The sequence below is a fragment of the Ambystoma mexicanum genome, chromosome 3p (assembly GCF_040938575.1).
Source record: "Ambystoma mexicanum isolate Mex_15411 chromosome 3p, UKY_AmexF1_1, whole genome shotgun sequence".
In the NCBI taxonomy this organism is placed as follows: Eukaryota; Metazoa; Chordata; class Amphibia; order Caudata; family Ambystomatidae; genus Ambystoma; species Ambystoma mexicanum.
This window is the reverse complement of record NC_090925.1, coordinates 702,902,722-702,915,756: the sequence shown is the minus strand read 5'-3', so window position 1 is coordinate 702,915,756 and position 13,035 is coordinate 702,902,722. Positions and strand designations below refer to the sequence as shown.

Sequence of the window (13,035 nt, the reverse complement as noted above, 5' to 3'; positions counted from 1 at the left end):
CTGTCTTGACTCTCGTATTAGTGTGAGTTCCAATCCAGGGACAAAGGATAAAATGAATCCTTATTTGTGGGCTCCCAACAGGGGGTTGGATGGCACACACCTGCAGGGGTCCTTTAACACATTGAGGGCCTGGGTACCAGAGTGGCTGGCCGAGAGGCTGGTCTTGCTCCAACAAGAGGTCACCCCAAATGTGCATTGTGGGTTGTTGGGGAGCAGAGCTTGCCTCTGCCTTGGACACTCAGACTTCACTTCTGGCGGGGGTGCTTTGGAAAGTCAGCGCTCCCAACGGAGGCCCAATTAATTTTTAAACTTTTTGTTCAAGAGTGAATCAAGGGAGGAGTGGGAGACCCCTTCTTTTAAAGACTAAAAGCTACAGGTGATTGGACTAAAGCAAGCCTGCTCTAGGGGTCCAAACCATGTCTTTAGGACAAGTGATTGTGCCTTCTGACATCATACCCAAAGTGCTTTGTGTTCAAGGAAGCGGAGGGGACAGGAAAGGAGAGAGATAGAGTGAAACAAGCTGGTGTAATCTTCCTCCAGCTAAATTGAGCTCCCTCTGTCTACACAAACTCTGCCCCCTTCCCTTGTCAATAGTATCAAAGGACCCTTTGGTATGCACCAATCTGGTGTGAGGCTAGTCCTTTTGGGATCGATGTGGCGTTTGATTCCTGCTTCCCAGGTCAGCTCCTTCTGGGAGGCTGTCTCACTGAAGAGAAGTCCTACCAGACTTCACAAAGGATTAACAGGAGAGGCATAGCCACTCAGTCTCCTGCTATTTCACTTGGCAGGGACAGGCTGTCTAACCAGAATACACCTAACACTTTCACAGCTGAGGTGGGCTCACAGTGCTGACATATGTACGATATCAAATTGATGTTGCGTGGATAACTATGAGATACTAGCCACCATACTTTAAACTCAGGTATGGCTTAGTTTTAAAGTTTCCAACTACCACCATGATAGGGACTTTCATAGTTATATGGTTTTGGAACAGAGGTGCAGACTTTAAATGCAGCCTCTGCACTGAAGTGACTTGGCTGTCACAGCAGCTGTCAAAAGGGCACATGTGACTGCTGAGCCTGCTCTATGCCAATGAAGAACAGTCGCTGCAGATCTGGATACTGATCCAGCAGGGCACAATGAACACTATGCTTTTTTATAGAGTTTATAAAAGGGAGATCTGATTAGCAGATTACCCTTTCTCAGATGTAATTGCCTGTATCATTTAATGAATTGTTCATAACATGAAAATACCTGACTTCTATACCCTTGCCATGTGGCAATCTGTCACAGCTGCTAGCAACCTTCCTGACTGGGAAGAGCAGAAGACAGACTCTCCTTTCCTCAGGGCCCTTGTGTAGGGCCCCAAAACACTCCAAGGGCCAAAAGGAAGCTGCCGTTGGCTCTCTCTGTAATTTTGAGCTGGTTTGTACGCCTTCAAGCCACACCCACCGCAACATTGCTGCCTGTTCCAAGCATCTTCGAGCCACAAGCTGTTAGAGCTTGTTGAACTGCATCGCTTTGTTAGATACAGTCAAGCCAGCTCGCTGTTGAAGCTGATCTCTGTTTTCCTTGCATGGACACCTCATCAAGCGTGCAATCTATGATTCAGCCTGTCCCAAGCTTCTTCCAGCCATGAGCCATTGCTGCTTTTTGAACCGCATCGTTGTGTTGAATCCTCTCAAGCCAGCCTGCAAGTATGAACCCCACTTGACGCACTGGAAAGCACCCAGAAACCCAGCTCCACATGGATGAGAGCTCAAAAGAAGATAAAATGGTGATTCTGTCCACTGGTCCCTGTTCTATGGGCCCTAATTGCAAGTAAGGCCCCATTTTGTACTTAGAGAAATGTTTGTGAACTTGGTTGGCTTTCTGACAAGAGTGTTTACCTGCAGACCCCTCTTCTTGAATGCACACTGTGCCCTATTCTCCCAAAGTCTACATTGTACATCTTACTATCGGGGTGGGTTTGTAGTGTTTTCAATAGATTGTCTGTCACTATCGTTTCATTAAAGGCTGCTGTATATAGAACCTTGATTCGGCCTTTGTTTGGTACTTACCGTACTGTTGTTGTCTTGGATGCTTCCATGCTGGCTTACACTGTCTTGAAGAGTATAGCTTATCTTTGTCCCATGCTACCTAAAAGTGGCGATGGGGGTATACCATTCATGCTGCGCCTGCTCCATTCTCATTTCTCGGATCACTCCTATTTTAGTAGTAGCGTGGGCTGAATGGGAGCTTAGAAGGCCTGGTCATCCTTGTCCTCGTGCAGGGCAGTCGCCATTTTGTCATTGGGAGCCAGTAGAGTCAAGTGGCTAAACCAGGAGATGACACAGCTTGGAGGAGGTCTCCCTGTTTAGGAGTGTACAGTGTGAGGCGGTGAGTATATGGAGATTAATCCAACCCAGGGGGGGAGAGTTAGCTCATTGATGAATGTAATCAGAGCTGAGGAGTTTGAATAGGGAGTGATTGTCGATGGACAGCCACCCCTCGTGAAGGTGCCGCGCGCCGCTGTGTGAGGACGGCAGGTTGTTGAGAGGGTGCGGTTAAACGGGTAAGGGAGATCCTTTGAATCCCTGTTTTGGACGGCGTGCACCGTACCCTGTGACCTCCGACGTTCTAGAATATGAGGGCTAATGGCACCACGCTGGAGCACATTTCGCTGCCTAATTGTGGGGTTTCACACCTTGCCACCGGTCCCTCTCTGCGTTTGGAGTATCACTCGGCGAGAAGGAGCTACTCTGACCCCCTGCATGTGGGGGTTTCCCACTGGGCAATGGGGATGCGTCGGTCCCTGAGTAGCCATCTAAGCGGGACGTCCTGAACCTCGTGGGGTGCGTTTGCTTTCACAGCGTCATGAACTGTGGCGCATTAGTGATTTTTGTTGGGGGCGCAGAGTTGGCTGGCGAAGGTGGGGGAAAAATGAGCTAGGAACCAACCCCGCTATACACCGGGCCAGCCACTCACCCTCGATCGCAGAAGAGGGAGGGGTGGTGGCGACTGGCGAGCATCGTTAAGAGAGACCGGGAGAGGTGTGTGGACGGGGCTGTTGTGGGAGAAGGTGTGTTGGTGGGTAGACATAGCAAAAGGCAAGAGAAGGGCGGAGGGAGAGTCTGGAATAAATGGGAAAAGAGGGTAGGAGCAACCAGAGAGCGAGGCCAGAGCGAACAGGAAGGAAAAAGGAAGAGTGAATTGAGGGCGGCCGGGGGGCGGAGGACCCAGGTAGACGTGAAAAGTGGGAGGTAGGTAAAGGCAGGGAGGGAAACTCGGGCGGGTAGGGGACTAGGGGTAGCTAGAGAAAGGAGACGTTGCTAGGGTGAAAGGGAAACCGGGGTAGTGAGCGGGAGAACGGGGAGGCAGGTGGGTGGAGAGCTACGGGGCAGAAAGAGACGGGGGGGGGGGTGGAACGTGGCCAGGGACAGGGAGGCGAAGCAGGGGAGGAAGGGTGAGAGACAGAAGGCGGGGAGGAAGAGGAGAGGCTGAGACGGGGAGATGTGGGGAGCGTGGAAGGAGGAGAGACGGCGAGGAGGGAGGGGGGGCAGAGGTTCCCTCGCTGTCTGATCACTAGTCCCTCCCTCCTGCCAAAGGCTGTCAGCGCTGAATGCACAAGCAGGGGACGGGAACCTGCAGAGGGGGAGAGCCGGTGATTGCGGAGCCAAGAGCGGCCGCCGCAGGGGGGGGCGGGTCTGCGGCCACCGTGAGTACCCCTGCACCTGTATGTGTCTATGCGGGACCCCCTGCTGCGTATGCCGCGTGTCTGAGCCGGACCTGCCGTGTATCTGTGCGTGTGTGTGTTTACTGTGGGACCACCCTGTAGAGAGATCAGTGTGCGTGCTTGTGTCGGACTGTCTGTGCGTGTGGTGTGGCAGGCGCCTTCGTGCACGGAGCTTGTGTGCGTGCATGCGGGAAGGAGATATACAGCTGTGTGCGGGGGCTGCGGTGAATAGGCCCGTGTTTGCGTGTGCAGGATCTGCCGCGAATATGCGTGTGTGCAGCTACTCCTGTGCATAGACTGTGTGTGTCTGTGTGTGTGTGTGTGTGTAGAGCTGGAGCGTTATGCATCGATGTGTATAGGTGTGTGTTTAGTGCAGGGCATGGGGGCAGCACTGCCGTGTATAGGCGCGTGGGTCTTTTGGGGACAGAAAGGGCCATACTGTTTATGCCAGGTACAGTGTGGGAGGAGTAATGGGCATGGCGGGTTATACAGAAGCATTGCAAAACACATGTGCTTGGAACGAGGTATACGAATGTGAGTGTACAGGGATTCGTGTGCATAGATGTATTCGCAGGATTTGAGGCGTCTGAATTAACATATGCCGGAATTAGTGTGTGGGGGGGGCTGTATATGCAGGGTTAGGGTGTATGGATCCGTATCTGCAAAGAATGAACGGTGTGGAAGTGAGCGTACAGATCTGTGTGCAGGGTGTGGAGTGTACAGATGGGTATGTTCACAGAGTGGGGGCGGAGGAGTGGTTTCGTGCTGGGATTGGACATACAGGTGTGTGCAGACGTATGTGTGCGGGGACCGAGGTGTGCACAGGAATGTGCAAGTCGAGGGGTGTGTGGGGGAGCTTGCATAGGGACTGGGGTGCACAGACGAGGTTGTGCCGGAGCGGGGATGTGTCATGGTATGTGTGAATTTACAGGTGTGCTTGCGCACGCGGGTTGGAGTGGATGCAAGGCTGGGTGCGCGAGTGGCAGTGCGCGGGCTCTAGTCTGTGCTCGTGAGAACATGGACCAAGCAATGGAATACAATGCACAACACGTGTGTGTGTGGTAAGTCTCCAGTGACTAGATTGAACACATGTGTGGGTGTAGTGTATTGCTGCATCACCTGGGTCAGTAAGACTAGACATCAGACGTAACTTGTTGAAGCCACCCTCCCCGCCCCACCTTCCTCCCACCCCCGCCTCCGCAAGGTGAAACTTGCGTGGAGGCTGACACGTGTGAAACTTGGGGGGCTGTGCACATGGGGTGCGCGAAGGGCGGTGGGAGGTCTCACATTCGTCTATCCAGCCAGCTCTATAAGGATTCTGCCACCTAGTGGTAGTCCCTGGGAGCTTTCGGAAAGGCGGGTGAGACCAACTGAGTGTTCTCTGGCTCTCAAACTAACGGGCGATGGACTGGAAGGGTTTGAATTCATCATAACCACAGGCAATTGCCCTGGGCAGGCTCGGACTGCCTTATAGGGCAATAGCCCCAGCCCCGAACCAAAAACGGAAAATGATTGTGTGGGTCCGTTTTTTGTGTCAAAGTGGGCCAGTTTGACGAGTTACTTCACTATGCGGCTAATAGTTTTGACCAGTGTTGCTGAGTAAATATTCTCTAAAATGTACATTTGAATCACATTTTATCAAAAACCTCCCCCTTGGGTACTATTCAAACAGCATCACAAAAGGAACGCATTCCCATTTGCAACTGTGGGCCACTTTTACGTCGGTGACCGAGGCAATGTTGTGCCCCCATCCGCCCCTAGCCGCGGGCAGCTTGTCTTTCCATTGCTTTCCAGCCTTCTGTGCCATTGCAGCTCGGAAAACCCCACGTGGCAGCCAGACATGGTCCTACCACAGGAGTGGCCGTACATCCCGGAGTACTATGTCGCGTCCCTTCTGCAGGAATGCCAGTGGTTCTGAATAACTCCAAGCCTCCCAGCAAGCACTTCTTTGCTTTTTGTTTGTCTACCTGGGTGTGGGTGAGTCCCTCGCAGGCAGCAGCAGCAAGCGCTGGTTCTCACGGGTGAGGCCCGGCCAAGCTGAAGGTGTCCGGGGCTGCTTGTGTTCCAGTGCTGGCTGGACGCGGCCTAGCATTACAGGCTGGACTACTCCCAACGGCAGCAGGCCCACGTCTGTTACGCACGTGCCTGGCGCCACGCTGCAATGACACAGAAGTGGCAATATAAGAAGCCCTGGAAAGAGATTGTCAAAAAAACTCCTCTTCTTCTAGTCTGCGCACAGCTCTCTCATTTCCCAATCCCATGCCAGAGAAAGTCACCCAGTGCGGTGTTTTTCTTAGAACTCTGGGACTTGTAGTTTTCCTCCAGCTCCATGACACTGAGAAAACCCCAAGGCAGCCCCCAATCCAGCAGCGTGCTGATGAAAATGCCAGTTTCACCCACATCCAGCCAACCGCTAGGCCTCACTGAACACTAGTCCAGTTTCTGCTGCTGACAGCCTCTTCTTCACACTCAGCTCCGCCCCCCACACCACTTTAGCCTCCCTCACTCCTTAGTTCCAGAGTTCCTCTTGCCAAGACAAAATAGAGCTGAGCCCTCTTTTTGCTATCATGACTACATACTCCATGTCACTTTTGTGAGGGAGTTTAGGGCCTGGTTGCGATGTTTCCCTTTGAGTATCATATGCTGGTCCAGCTCTTGGTGCTTTCGTTAATGCTGAAGTGTCCCGGATTCAAGGAGCAAGGGTCCTACTCTTGGTATATATCCGGCCCCCTCGTGTAGGCCTTCAAGCGATGCCTTGAGGGACCCTTCTGCATCCTGGGTGTGATGCCGCTTCTTCCTTAGTCTGTCTCCTGGAGCGGTTGGAGCAGCATGCACTCTGATATCGGAGACCGAGAATCCACCCAGGGAGTAGATCATGAAGATCGAGAGCTCCTCCTCTTGACTCAGGCACCACATTCTCCCACTTGGCCTGGATGACTTATTTGGACCAGGCCTGCTCCTGAGGTCCATACCCATGTGAGGGGAATGTGGCACTGCTCCGTGGGAACATTTCCGTATCCCCAGAGAACTTACCCACCGGCCGCACTTTGTCTGTTATTGGACTTCACTCCCAGAGTATCTCTAATTCAGAGCAAAGACCTGACTCTCCTTTCCAGGAAGACGCACAGGATGCTAGACACAAATCGGAAAGTTGCCAAGAATTCCTGTGTTGAAATCTCCTCATCAGCGTTCGTATAGTTGGTCCCAAGTGCCCCGTCTCTGAGGATAAGATATCAAGGTCAGAGTCTACCTCTATTCTGTCTATACCAAGCTTTTACCATTGTCCATCTTGCACGTATTAGGTCCCCTTCTCAGAAGCGGCTCTTAGCCCTGCAGTATCCGATGCTAGTTCCTGGTAATGGGCCAGCACTACTCTTCCACCTTGACCAAGATTGCTATTTGCAGGTGGACCCTTTGGATAGCACTCTTGACGGACACCCGGAGATGAAGCCCTTGAGTCTAATTCCGGCAGGAAGAGGTTCACACTTCCCATGGTGGATCTACCAGTGAGGACCTCCCCACCGAAAACTCTGCTGCTTGTTTATGTTATGTTATGCTTTTTGTGTAGTGCTAATGACCTGCGGCCATTAGAGCACCAAAGGGAAATGAAGGGAAAGAGAAAAGAAGCCGGGTTCATGGGCAATCAAGAAACTGCTGTGACTTAAGGGTCAAGATATTGGCAAAACAAAATGTTCGTTAATTGCTTTTTGAACCGAAAACTCTCTGGTTCAGCTCTAAGGCTTTCCGGAAGTTCTTTCCAGATAAGAGAAGCCAGGACAGAGATGCTAATCCTGAAACCCAGGAGGACGTTTGGTGGTCACCTTGGATGAGTGAAGGGGTCGGCTAGGTTTGGGTTTGGGTTTTAGCCTTTTCACCAAGTGCTTAGGAGCTATCTCATCGATGTGCTTGTAAGAGGAACGGTAGCAATCTTGAACACTATTTTGTGTTGAATTGGTAGCCACAACAAAAGTCACAGGATTAGGGTAACATGAGACCGTCAGGGAGCATTGGGAACAATTTGGTCAATGCTACTTTGCAACATCTGCACCCCTGAACCAAGCTCTAGATGTCCTTACAATAATCCAGATTGGCTCCTAAAATGGCCCTGGTGACTAGGCTTCAATGGAGCTCACTCAGGTGGGCCCGAACTTATTTGATCGCTGTATGTAGTAACTGATACTAGTGACCACCGAGCTGACCTGGGGTGTCATGGCAAGTTGAAAATCAAAAAGGGCACCCCGTGTTCTAATGTTAGGATCAGTCCGGCCTGATCATCTAGAACTAAGGGCAAGGGTTGGCTAGTATCCTTCCTAGATGTATTGCTCAGTAATATAATTACCAATTCTATTTTGTGGCTGTTTAAACAAGTTCCTTTCTGTGCATCCATTCCTTGTTAACAGTTGCCCAAGTTACCAAGCCCTGCCAGGCCCTGAAAGATGAAGGGTTTGAACCCAAGAGGATGCACACTGCGGGTAACAGCCTTCAACCATCCCCACCGAGACCATGATGTTCTTCCTTATGGCACACAAGTCACAAGACCGTTCCTGGTCTGGCCTTGCGCCTCAGTCACCAATAGGCTAACGTTGTCAAATGTCCATGTAGTTTCTCAATAGCCCAGCAGTGGAGAGCATGATCGAAAATTGTACGGAAATACGTGTAATCCATCATTGATGCTGTTAAACGCTTTATGAAGTTGAAAAATCTGTTGTACGTTTTCAGTGAGGGGCGCTGTCTTGGTGAACCTGAGGGGGCCATTATTTCTTTGCGAGTGGGTCGGCCTTCAAAAATTGCAATGTGGCCTCCCCGGCCTCTGTCTAGCACAGAGCCAGGTGCCCGCAGTAGACCTTCAGAAGGCTTGGATGGAATGTGTAGACCATCTGGGAAGGCTGCCAACATATCTTCGGTTTGTGGGACGAGGGTTGAACCCTCACCCTCGGGACAGTGAGCTTCCCTCTGGCCTACATGCTGTACCCGTGTTGTCGCTAATCTGGGGGTGGCTTCTCATGTATATTGCCAACAGGTGAACCTTTGCAAGTAGATGGATGACTGGTCAATAAGTGATATGAGTATCAGTTCCGATCCACCCCGCTGTTAGTACATCAGAGTTAGCATACATTGGGGCTTTCGTGACCCAGCTCAATTCGTGCCTCTCATAAAAACTAGGACTCCGTGTCATCTGGCTATGCTAACTACATTACAAGCCCCGTGCATTCCCGATGCATGGTATCCTGTTCAAGGTCCTTTGAGGTGCATCAGTCTTGTGGAGTGGATGCGAGTGCTGGGCAAGGCGCTCCGGTACATATCACTGGTGCCACTGGCATAACCTGAGATGAAGGGTCTGCAGCTATAACCGCTCCATGCCATCTGCATTACTCTGTCCCTTTCAATGAGTTTCCTTTGGTGGCCACTGGAAGAAATCATGATGAAAAAGTTGCATGGATCCTCAGATCTCCAATGCCACCAACATGTTAAGATACGCAAGGTGCCTGCCACGGCTCTGTCAATGAAGAAGACCATGGCCAAGGTCTTCATGCTTCACATGAAGATCCTGGAACCCAAGTCTACCTTCTTGGCCAGGAAGTTGTCTGCCGCTACACCAGGGGCAGTGGAAGCATTTGTACTGTGCCTCTTGCATTCGTTATTCCACTCTCCCTAACAGAAGCCATTACCAAGAAATGTAGCTACACTCTATTGGCTGGTATGTAGGCTGTTATCGCCACTGCATAATGTATTGTCTTGTCCATGTCTAGAGGAAGGTCTTATACTTTACATAGACACCATCACTATCTTTCACCTGAAGAAGGTGACGCAGGGGCTATCTCTTAGTCCAGCCACCTTTACTACTAGCTATAGACCTCCCGGACTGGGCATTGAGTCAGGCAATGTAGACGTTGACGGAACCGGGAGGGGGATAGCAAATGTGGAGGGATATATGCCCACCCGACTCCATCACATCCTGCACAAACGGTGTTGTGCCGCAACATGTCGAATTTGAAGATTCTAACAGATGAATCCAATTTCAAATGCTCACGGTATGCACAGGATTGACAGCTGCCCGAATTACGCGGCAGGTGTCTTTCTTTGGCACTGGTCAGCGAGTTTCCTGTAGGCTGCCTCTCTGCCTTGTCATCCTAAAAGTTATGTGTATGTTTGGAGGCTGTAGGCTTGGCGGAATCCCTTTGCGGAATCCAAGGACAGGACATTCCACCTGCCTCTCAACGTGGATCCTCTGTCCCAAAAGGGAGGAGAGTGGGCCAGCTCTCCTCAGTTTATTGTGCAGCTGCTTGTTCCTGTCAATGGTTGAACTGGATGCCATGCAAACGGCCAGTAACATTGCTGTTTTTGTATCACAGTATGGAGAGGATTATTAGTGCACCCTCCTCGTCTGTCCTACTAACAGTGTGGCGTGTGCCCTTTCCCCATTCCTTGTCAGATGCTGGCATTCTGGCTGAGGTGTAAGTATTGCTTGGCTTCGAATGAGGTTTGTAGAAACACTCTGGAAAATGCTTAGCCAATACTTGGCCCTCTAGAGGTTTGTGGAATTCAACTCCCATCAGCCATGGCCAGCATCATCAGTGGTGAAATATCATTGGCGTTGTGGCTCAAAACATCTATTGGGCCAAATAATGAGTAGCCATGCTCCAGAGAGATATCTCCCTCTATAAAGGGACACGTGCGCAGTACAATCACAACATAGTGTTTAGCCACTCAGATTGTGATTTACAGTGGATGGTCATTGACCATGTGACTACAGACCCCCATAAATAATCTACTACCACACGCCTATTTCAACTGGAACAGTAGTGGATTTTCCGCTTAAAAACACATCTGGATGGTTTGAATGAGGATCTGCAATGGTCGGTTTTGTTATGAAAGGTGTTGTTCCTTGCAACTGCGGTATGACTTCTCTATATCTTTGACATCACCATTTTCTGTTTTGCAGTCGGTTCCAACCTAGTAGCCCTTGGAAGTTGGCATGAGTATCAGGCTTATCATAATCTTCTCCCAAGTTATCTTGGGTGCACGCTGTGTGTTTGTACATCACTACTTTCTGGTTCTTCAAAGCTGTTCCAACATGGCTGCCGCTTTGGCGCATTTAGTTGCTGCCTTTAGGTATAGATTCTCACGTGACTGCCACACATGATTGCGAGCAGTTCTTAAAAAATGCTTAAGCTGTACAATTCCGTAAGAAGACCTTTGAAACCATGACAGGACTTTTTTAAGAGCAGCAGTGGTTATGTGCAGCTTTTGCACTCTGTTCTCACACACACACGCTGCAAGCCGCTGCTGTTAGTCTTCAGCATTTTTATAGCCATATTTCCATTTATGTCTTTCAGTTTGACTTTGTTTCCGCTCATTGTCCTGACCTTTGAAGATTTTGGTTCACATTAACAGCACTCTGTATCCAGGTCAGAGCATGCTGTGCACATCATATACTTTTGTGATCGCTCATTGTTTTTGTTTGGACTTCTTTGACCGATTGTTTATGTTCTTTCTTGTTTTCAGACTTAGCCCAATGCGCTGTGGGATTTTGGATTAGAGATGGTCCTCCATGCAAAACTATCTTTGAATTCCATTTGATTGTGTTTCAAATGCTGAAGTAAATCAACCCAAATAGGTATATGCTTTGTACATCAATATTTCTTTTATATTTTGTTGAGTATATTTTCCTATGCTTTGTCAATACCACGGCACTGATAGCTTCATTTTATATTCGACAGAATAAGACTGCAGATGCTAGCCCGTTTCCCTTTCTTCTCTGTATCCATGCTTGCCCTGAGGAAGGCTGGGCCCTTTTAACTTATTTGGCCCCACTGAAGCCGAAACTCGAGTTGGCATGTCCTTGATTGTCATCATATTTTCCCTGAGGCCTATCGGTTAGTGGCGCTATAAAAAATGCAGATAGATAGATAGTCTCCTTTTGCGGGGATAGAAGCCACGTTGACATTATCTACCCCCTTGTTGGAATATTGTTGTACATGTAAAGCCTGTCTGTGCAGAGCCAACAAACCAGTGTCGCCCTAAGCGGAAATTTTAATAGGCCTTCAGTGACACTCGTTCTCTGGTGCGATTTGAGCATTTTTCCTTTATTTCCATTTTCATGTCTTTGGTGGTGGTAACTTCCGTGGCATACTGGGTGCTTCGCACGATGGGCAGTGTGCAGTTTTTGTTTTTGTCTCCAAAATTCACCTCCCAATTCTGTCCTCTTTTGGTGTATTGGTATTTGATACTTTTATACACATCCGTATGTCCAAAAATGTGTGTGTTTTTTTTTAAAGTACTGACATTTGCAGTGATACTCAGTTTGTTACTTATCAGACATTTAAAACATGTATATTTTCTTGACTTACTGCATCACCTGTAATTTCTTCAATCAAAATGTTTGCGTTGTTTGCATGTTCTGTCAGGACTATTAAGTACCCAGTGGCAGGACCTATCGGTGAAGAGCTCTAAGACTAACATATCAATCTGGAGATGGGTCTCACCAGAAGATGGGTCTCCCTCAGGCCCGGGACCTCTTGAGCATAAGAGTCTCTTTGCATGTTTAATGCCAGTAGAGCTCAGAATCCTGCCTGAACAGAAGAACATAATTACTCAGGCTCTTTGGGGAGGGAGGATAGCTCAGAGGCAACACACTCGTCTTGGAAGAAAGACAATGCAGAGCAGCACAGGCTCGAATCCCAGTATTGAGCACTTTATACAAGATTAATTAACTAATTAATTACAGAAGGCCCCCATGTAACAGGGAGAGGTGGCACGCAGGATTTGGGAGCTGGCAGCATTTTCCAATGCTACTCCAGATTAGCATTGGTGAAGTCTTTCATGCTTGTTAGCACTTAGCTACTATCCTCCTTTGCCATGGTTTCAAAGGATTTGGTACGTTCCACCAGGTGGTGTTAATGTGCTATGGAAATCAGGTAGGTGGGTTTTATAACTGGGAGTAGTTCATGACCTCCTCTGAGACAATCAGACCGCTCGTAATGCAGTTAGTAATTTGCATTAGCACCCTGGGCAGGGGAGCCAGCCAATCAGGTGGCTAGAAACGCAGGCATGAACCGCCAAGCTGCCTGACAGCTGGCTCCCCCAACAACCTTTTCCCCCGGACCTCCGTCCCCATTTTTTTCCCCCTTTATTAGCCCCCACTTCCTACTTACCTTATTTCAGCTGTGGCGGCCCTCGCCGCCGCAGCCGCACCTTCCACTTAGCTTCCCATGGCTATCATGGAAAGGGAAGGCAGGGCTCCAAACAGAGCCGTGCCTTCCCTTTCCATGGCGGCCATGTTGGTAAAGGCTTTTTTTCCCTACAACGGGACGTGCGCG

General features: G+C 49.7%; 1 protein-coding gene across 3 annotated transcripts in view; it reads left to right on the top strand.

Moving 5' to 3' along the window:
• Nucleotides 1–3,169: 3,169 nt before the first annotated feature.
• Nucleotides 3,170–13,035, top strand: part of PRR7 (proline rich 7, synaptic) — a 353,185-nt gene continuing 343,319 nt past the window's right edge. The window contains exon 1 of one of the 3 annotated variants that reach the window (XM_069651523.1): nt 3,170–3,242. The gene's annotated coding sequence lies outside the window, so the exon portion shown is untranslated. Of the gene's footprint in view, nt 3,243–3,475; nt 3,716–13,035 lie in introns of those variants that run through there. The other 2 variants (XM_069651521.1, XM_069651522.1) reach the window with 2 other exon arrangements.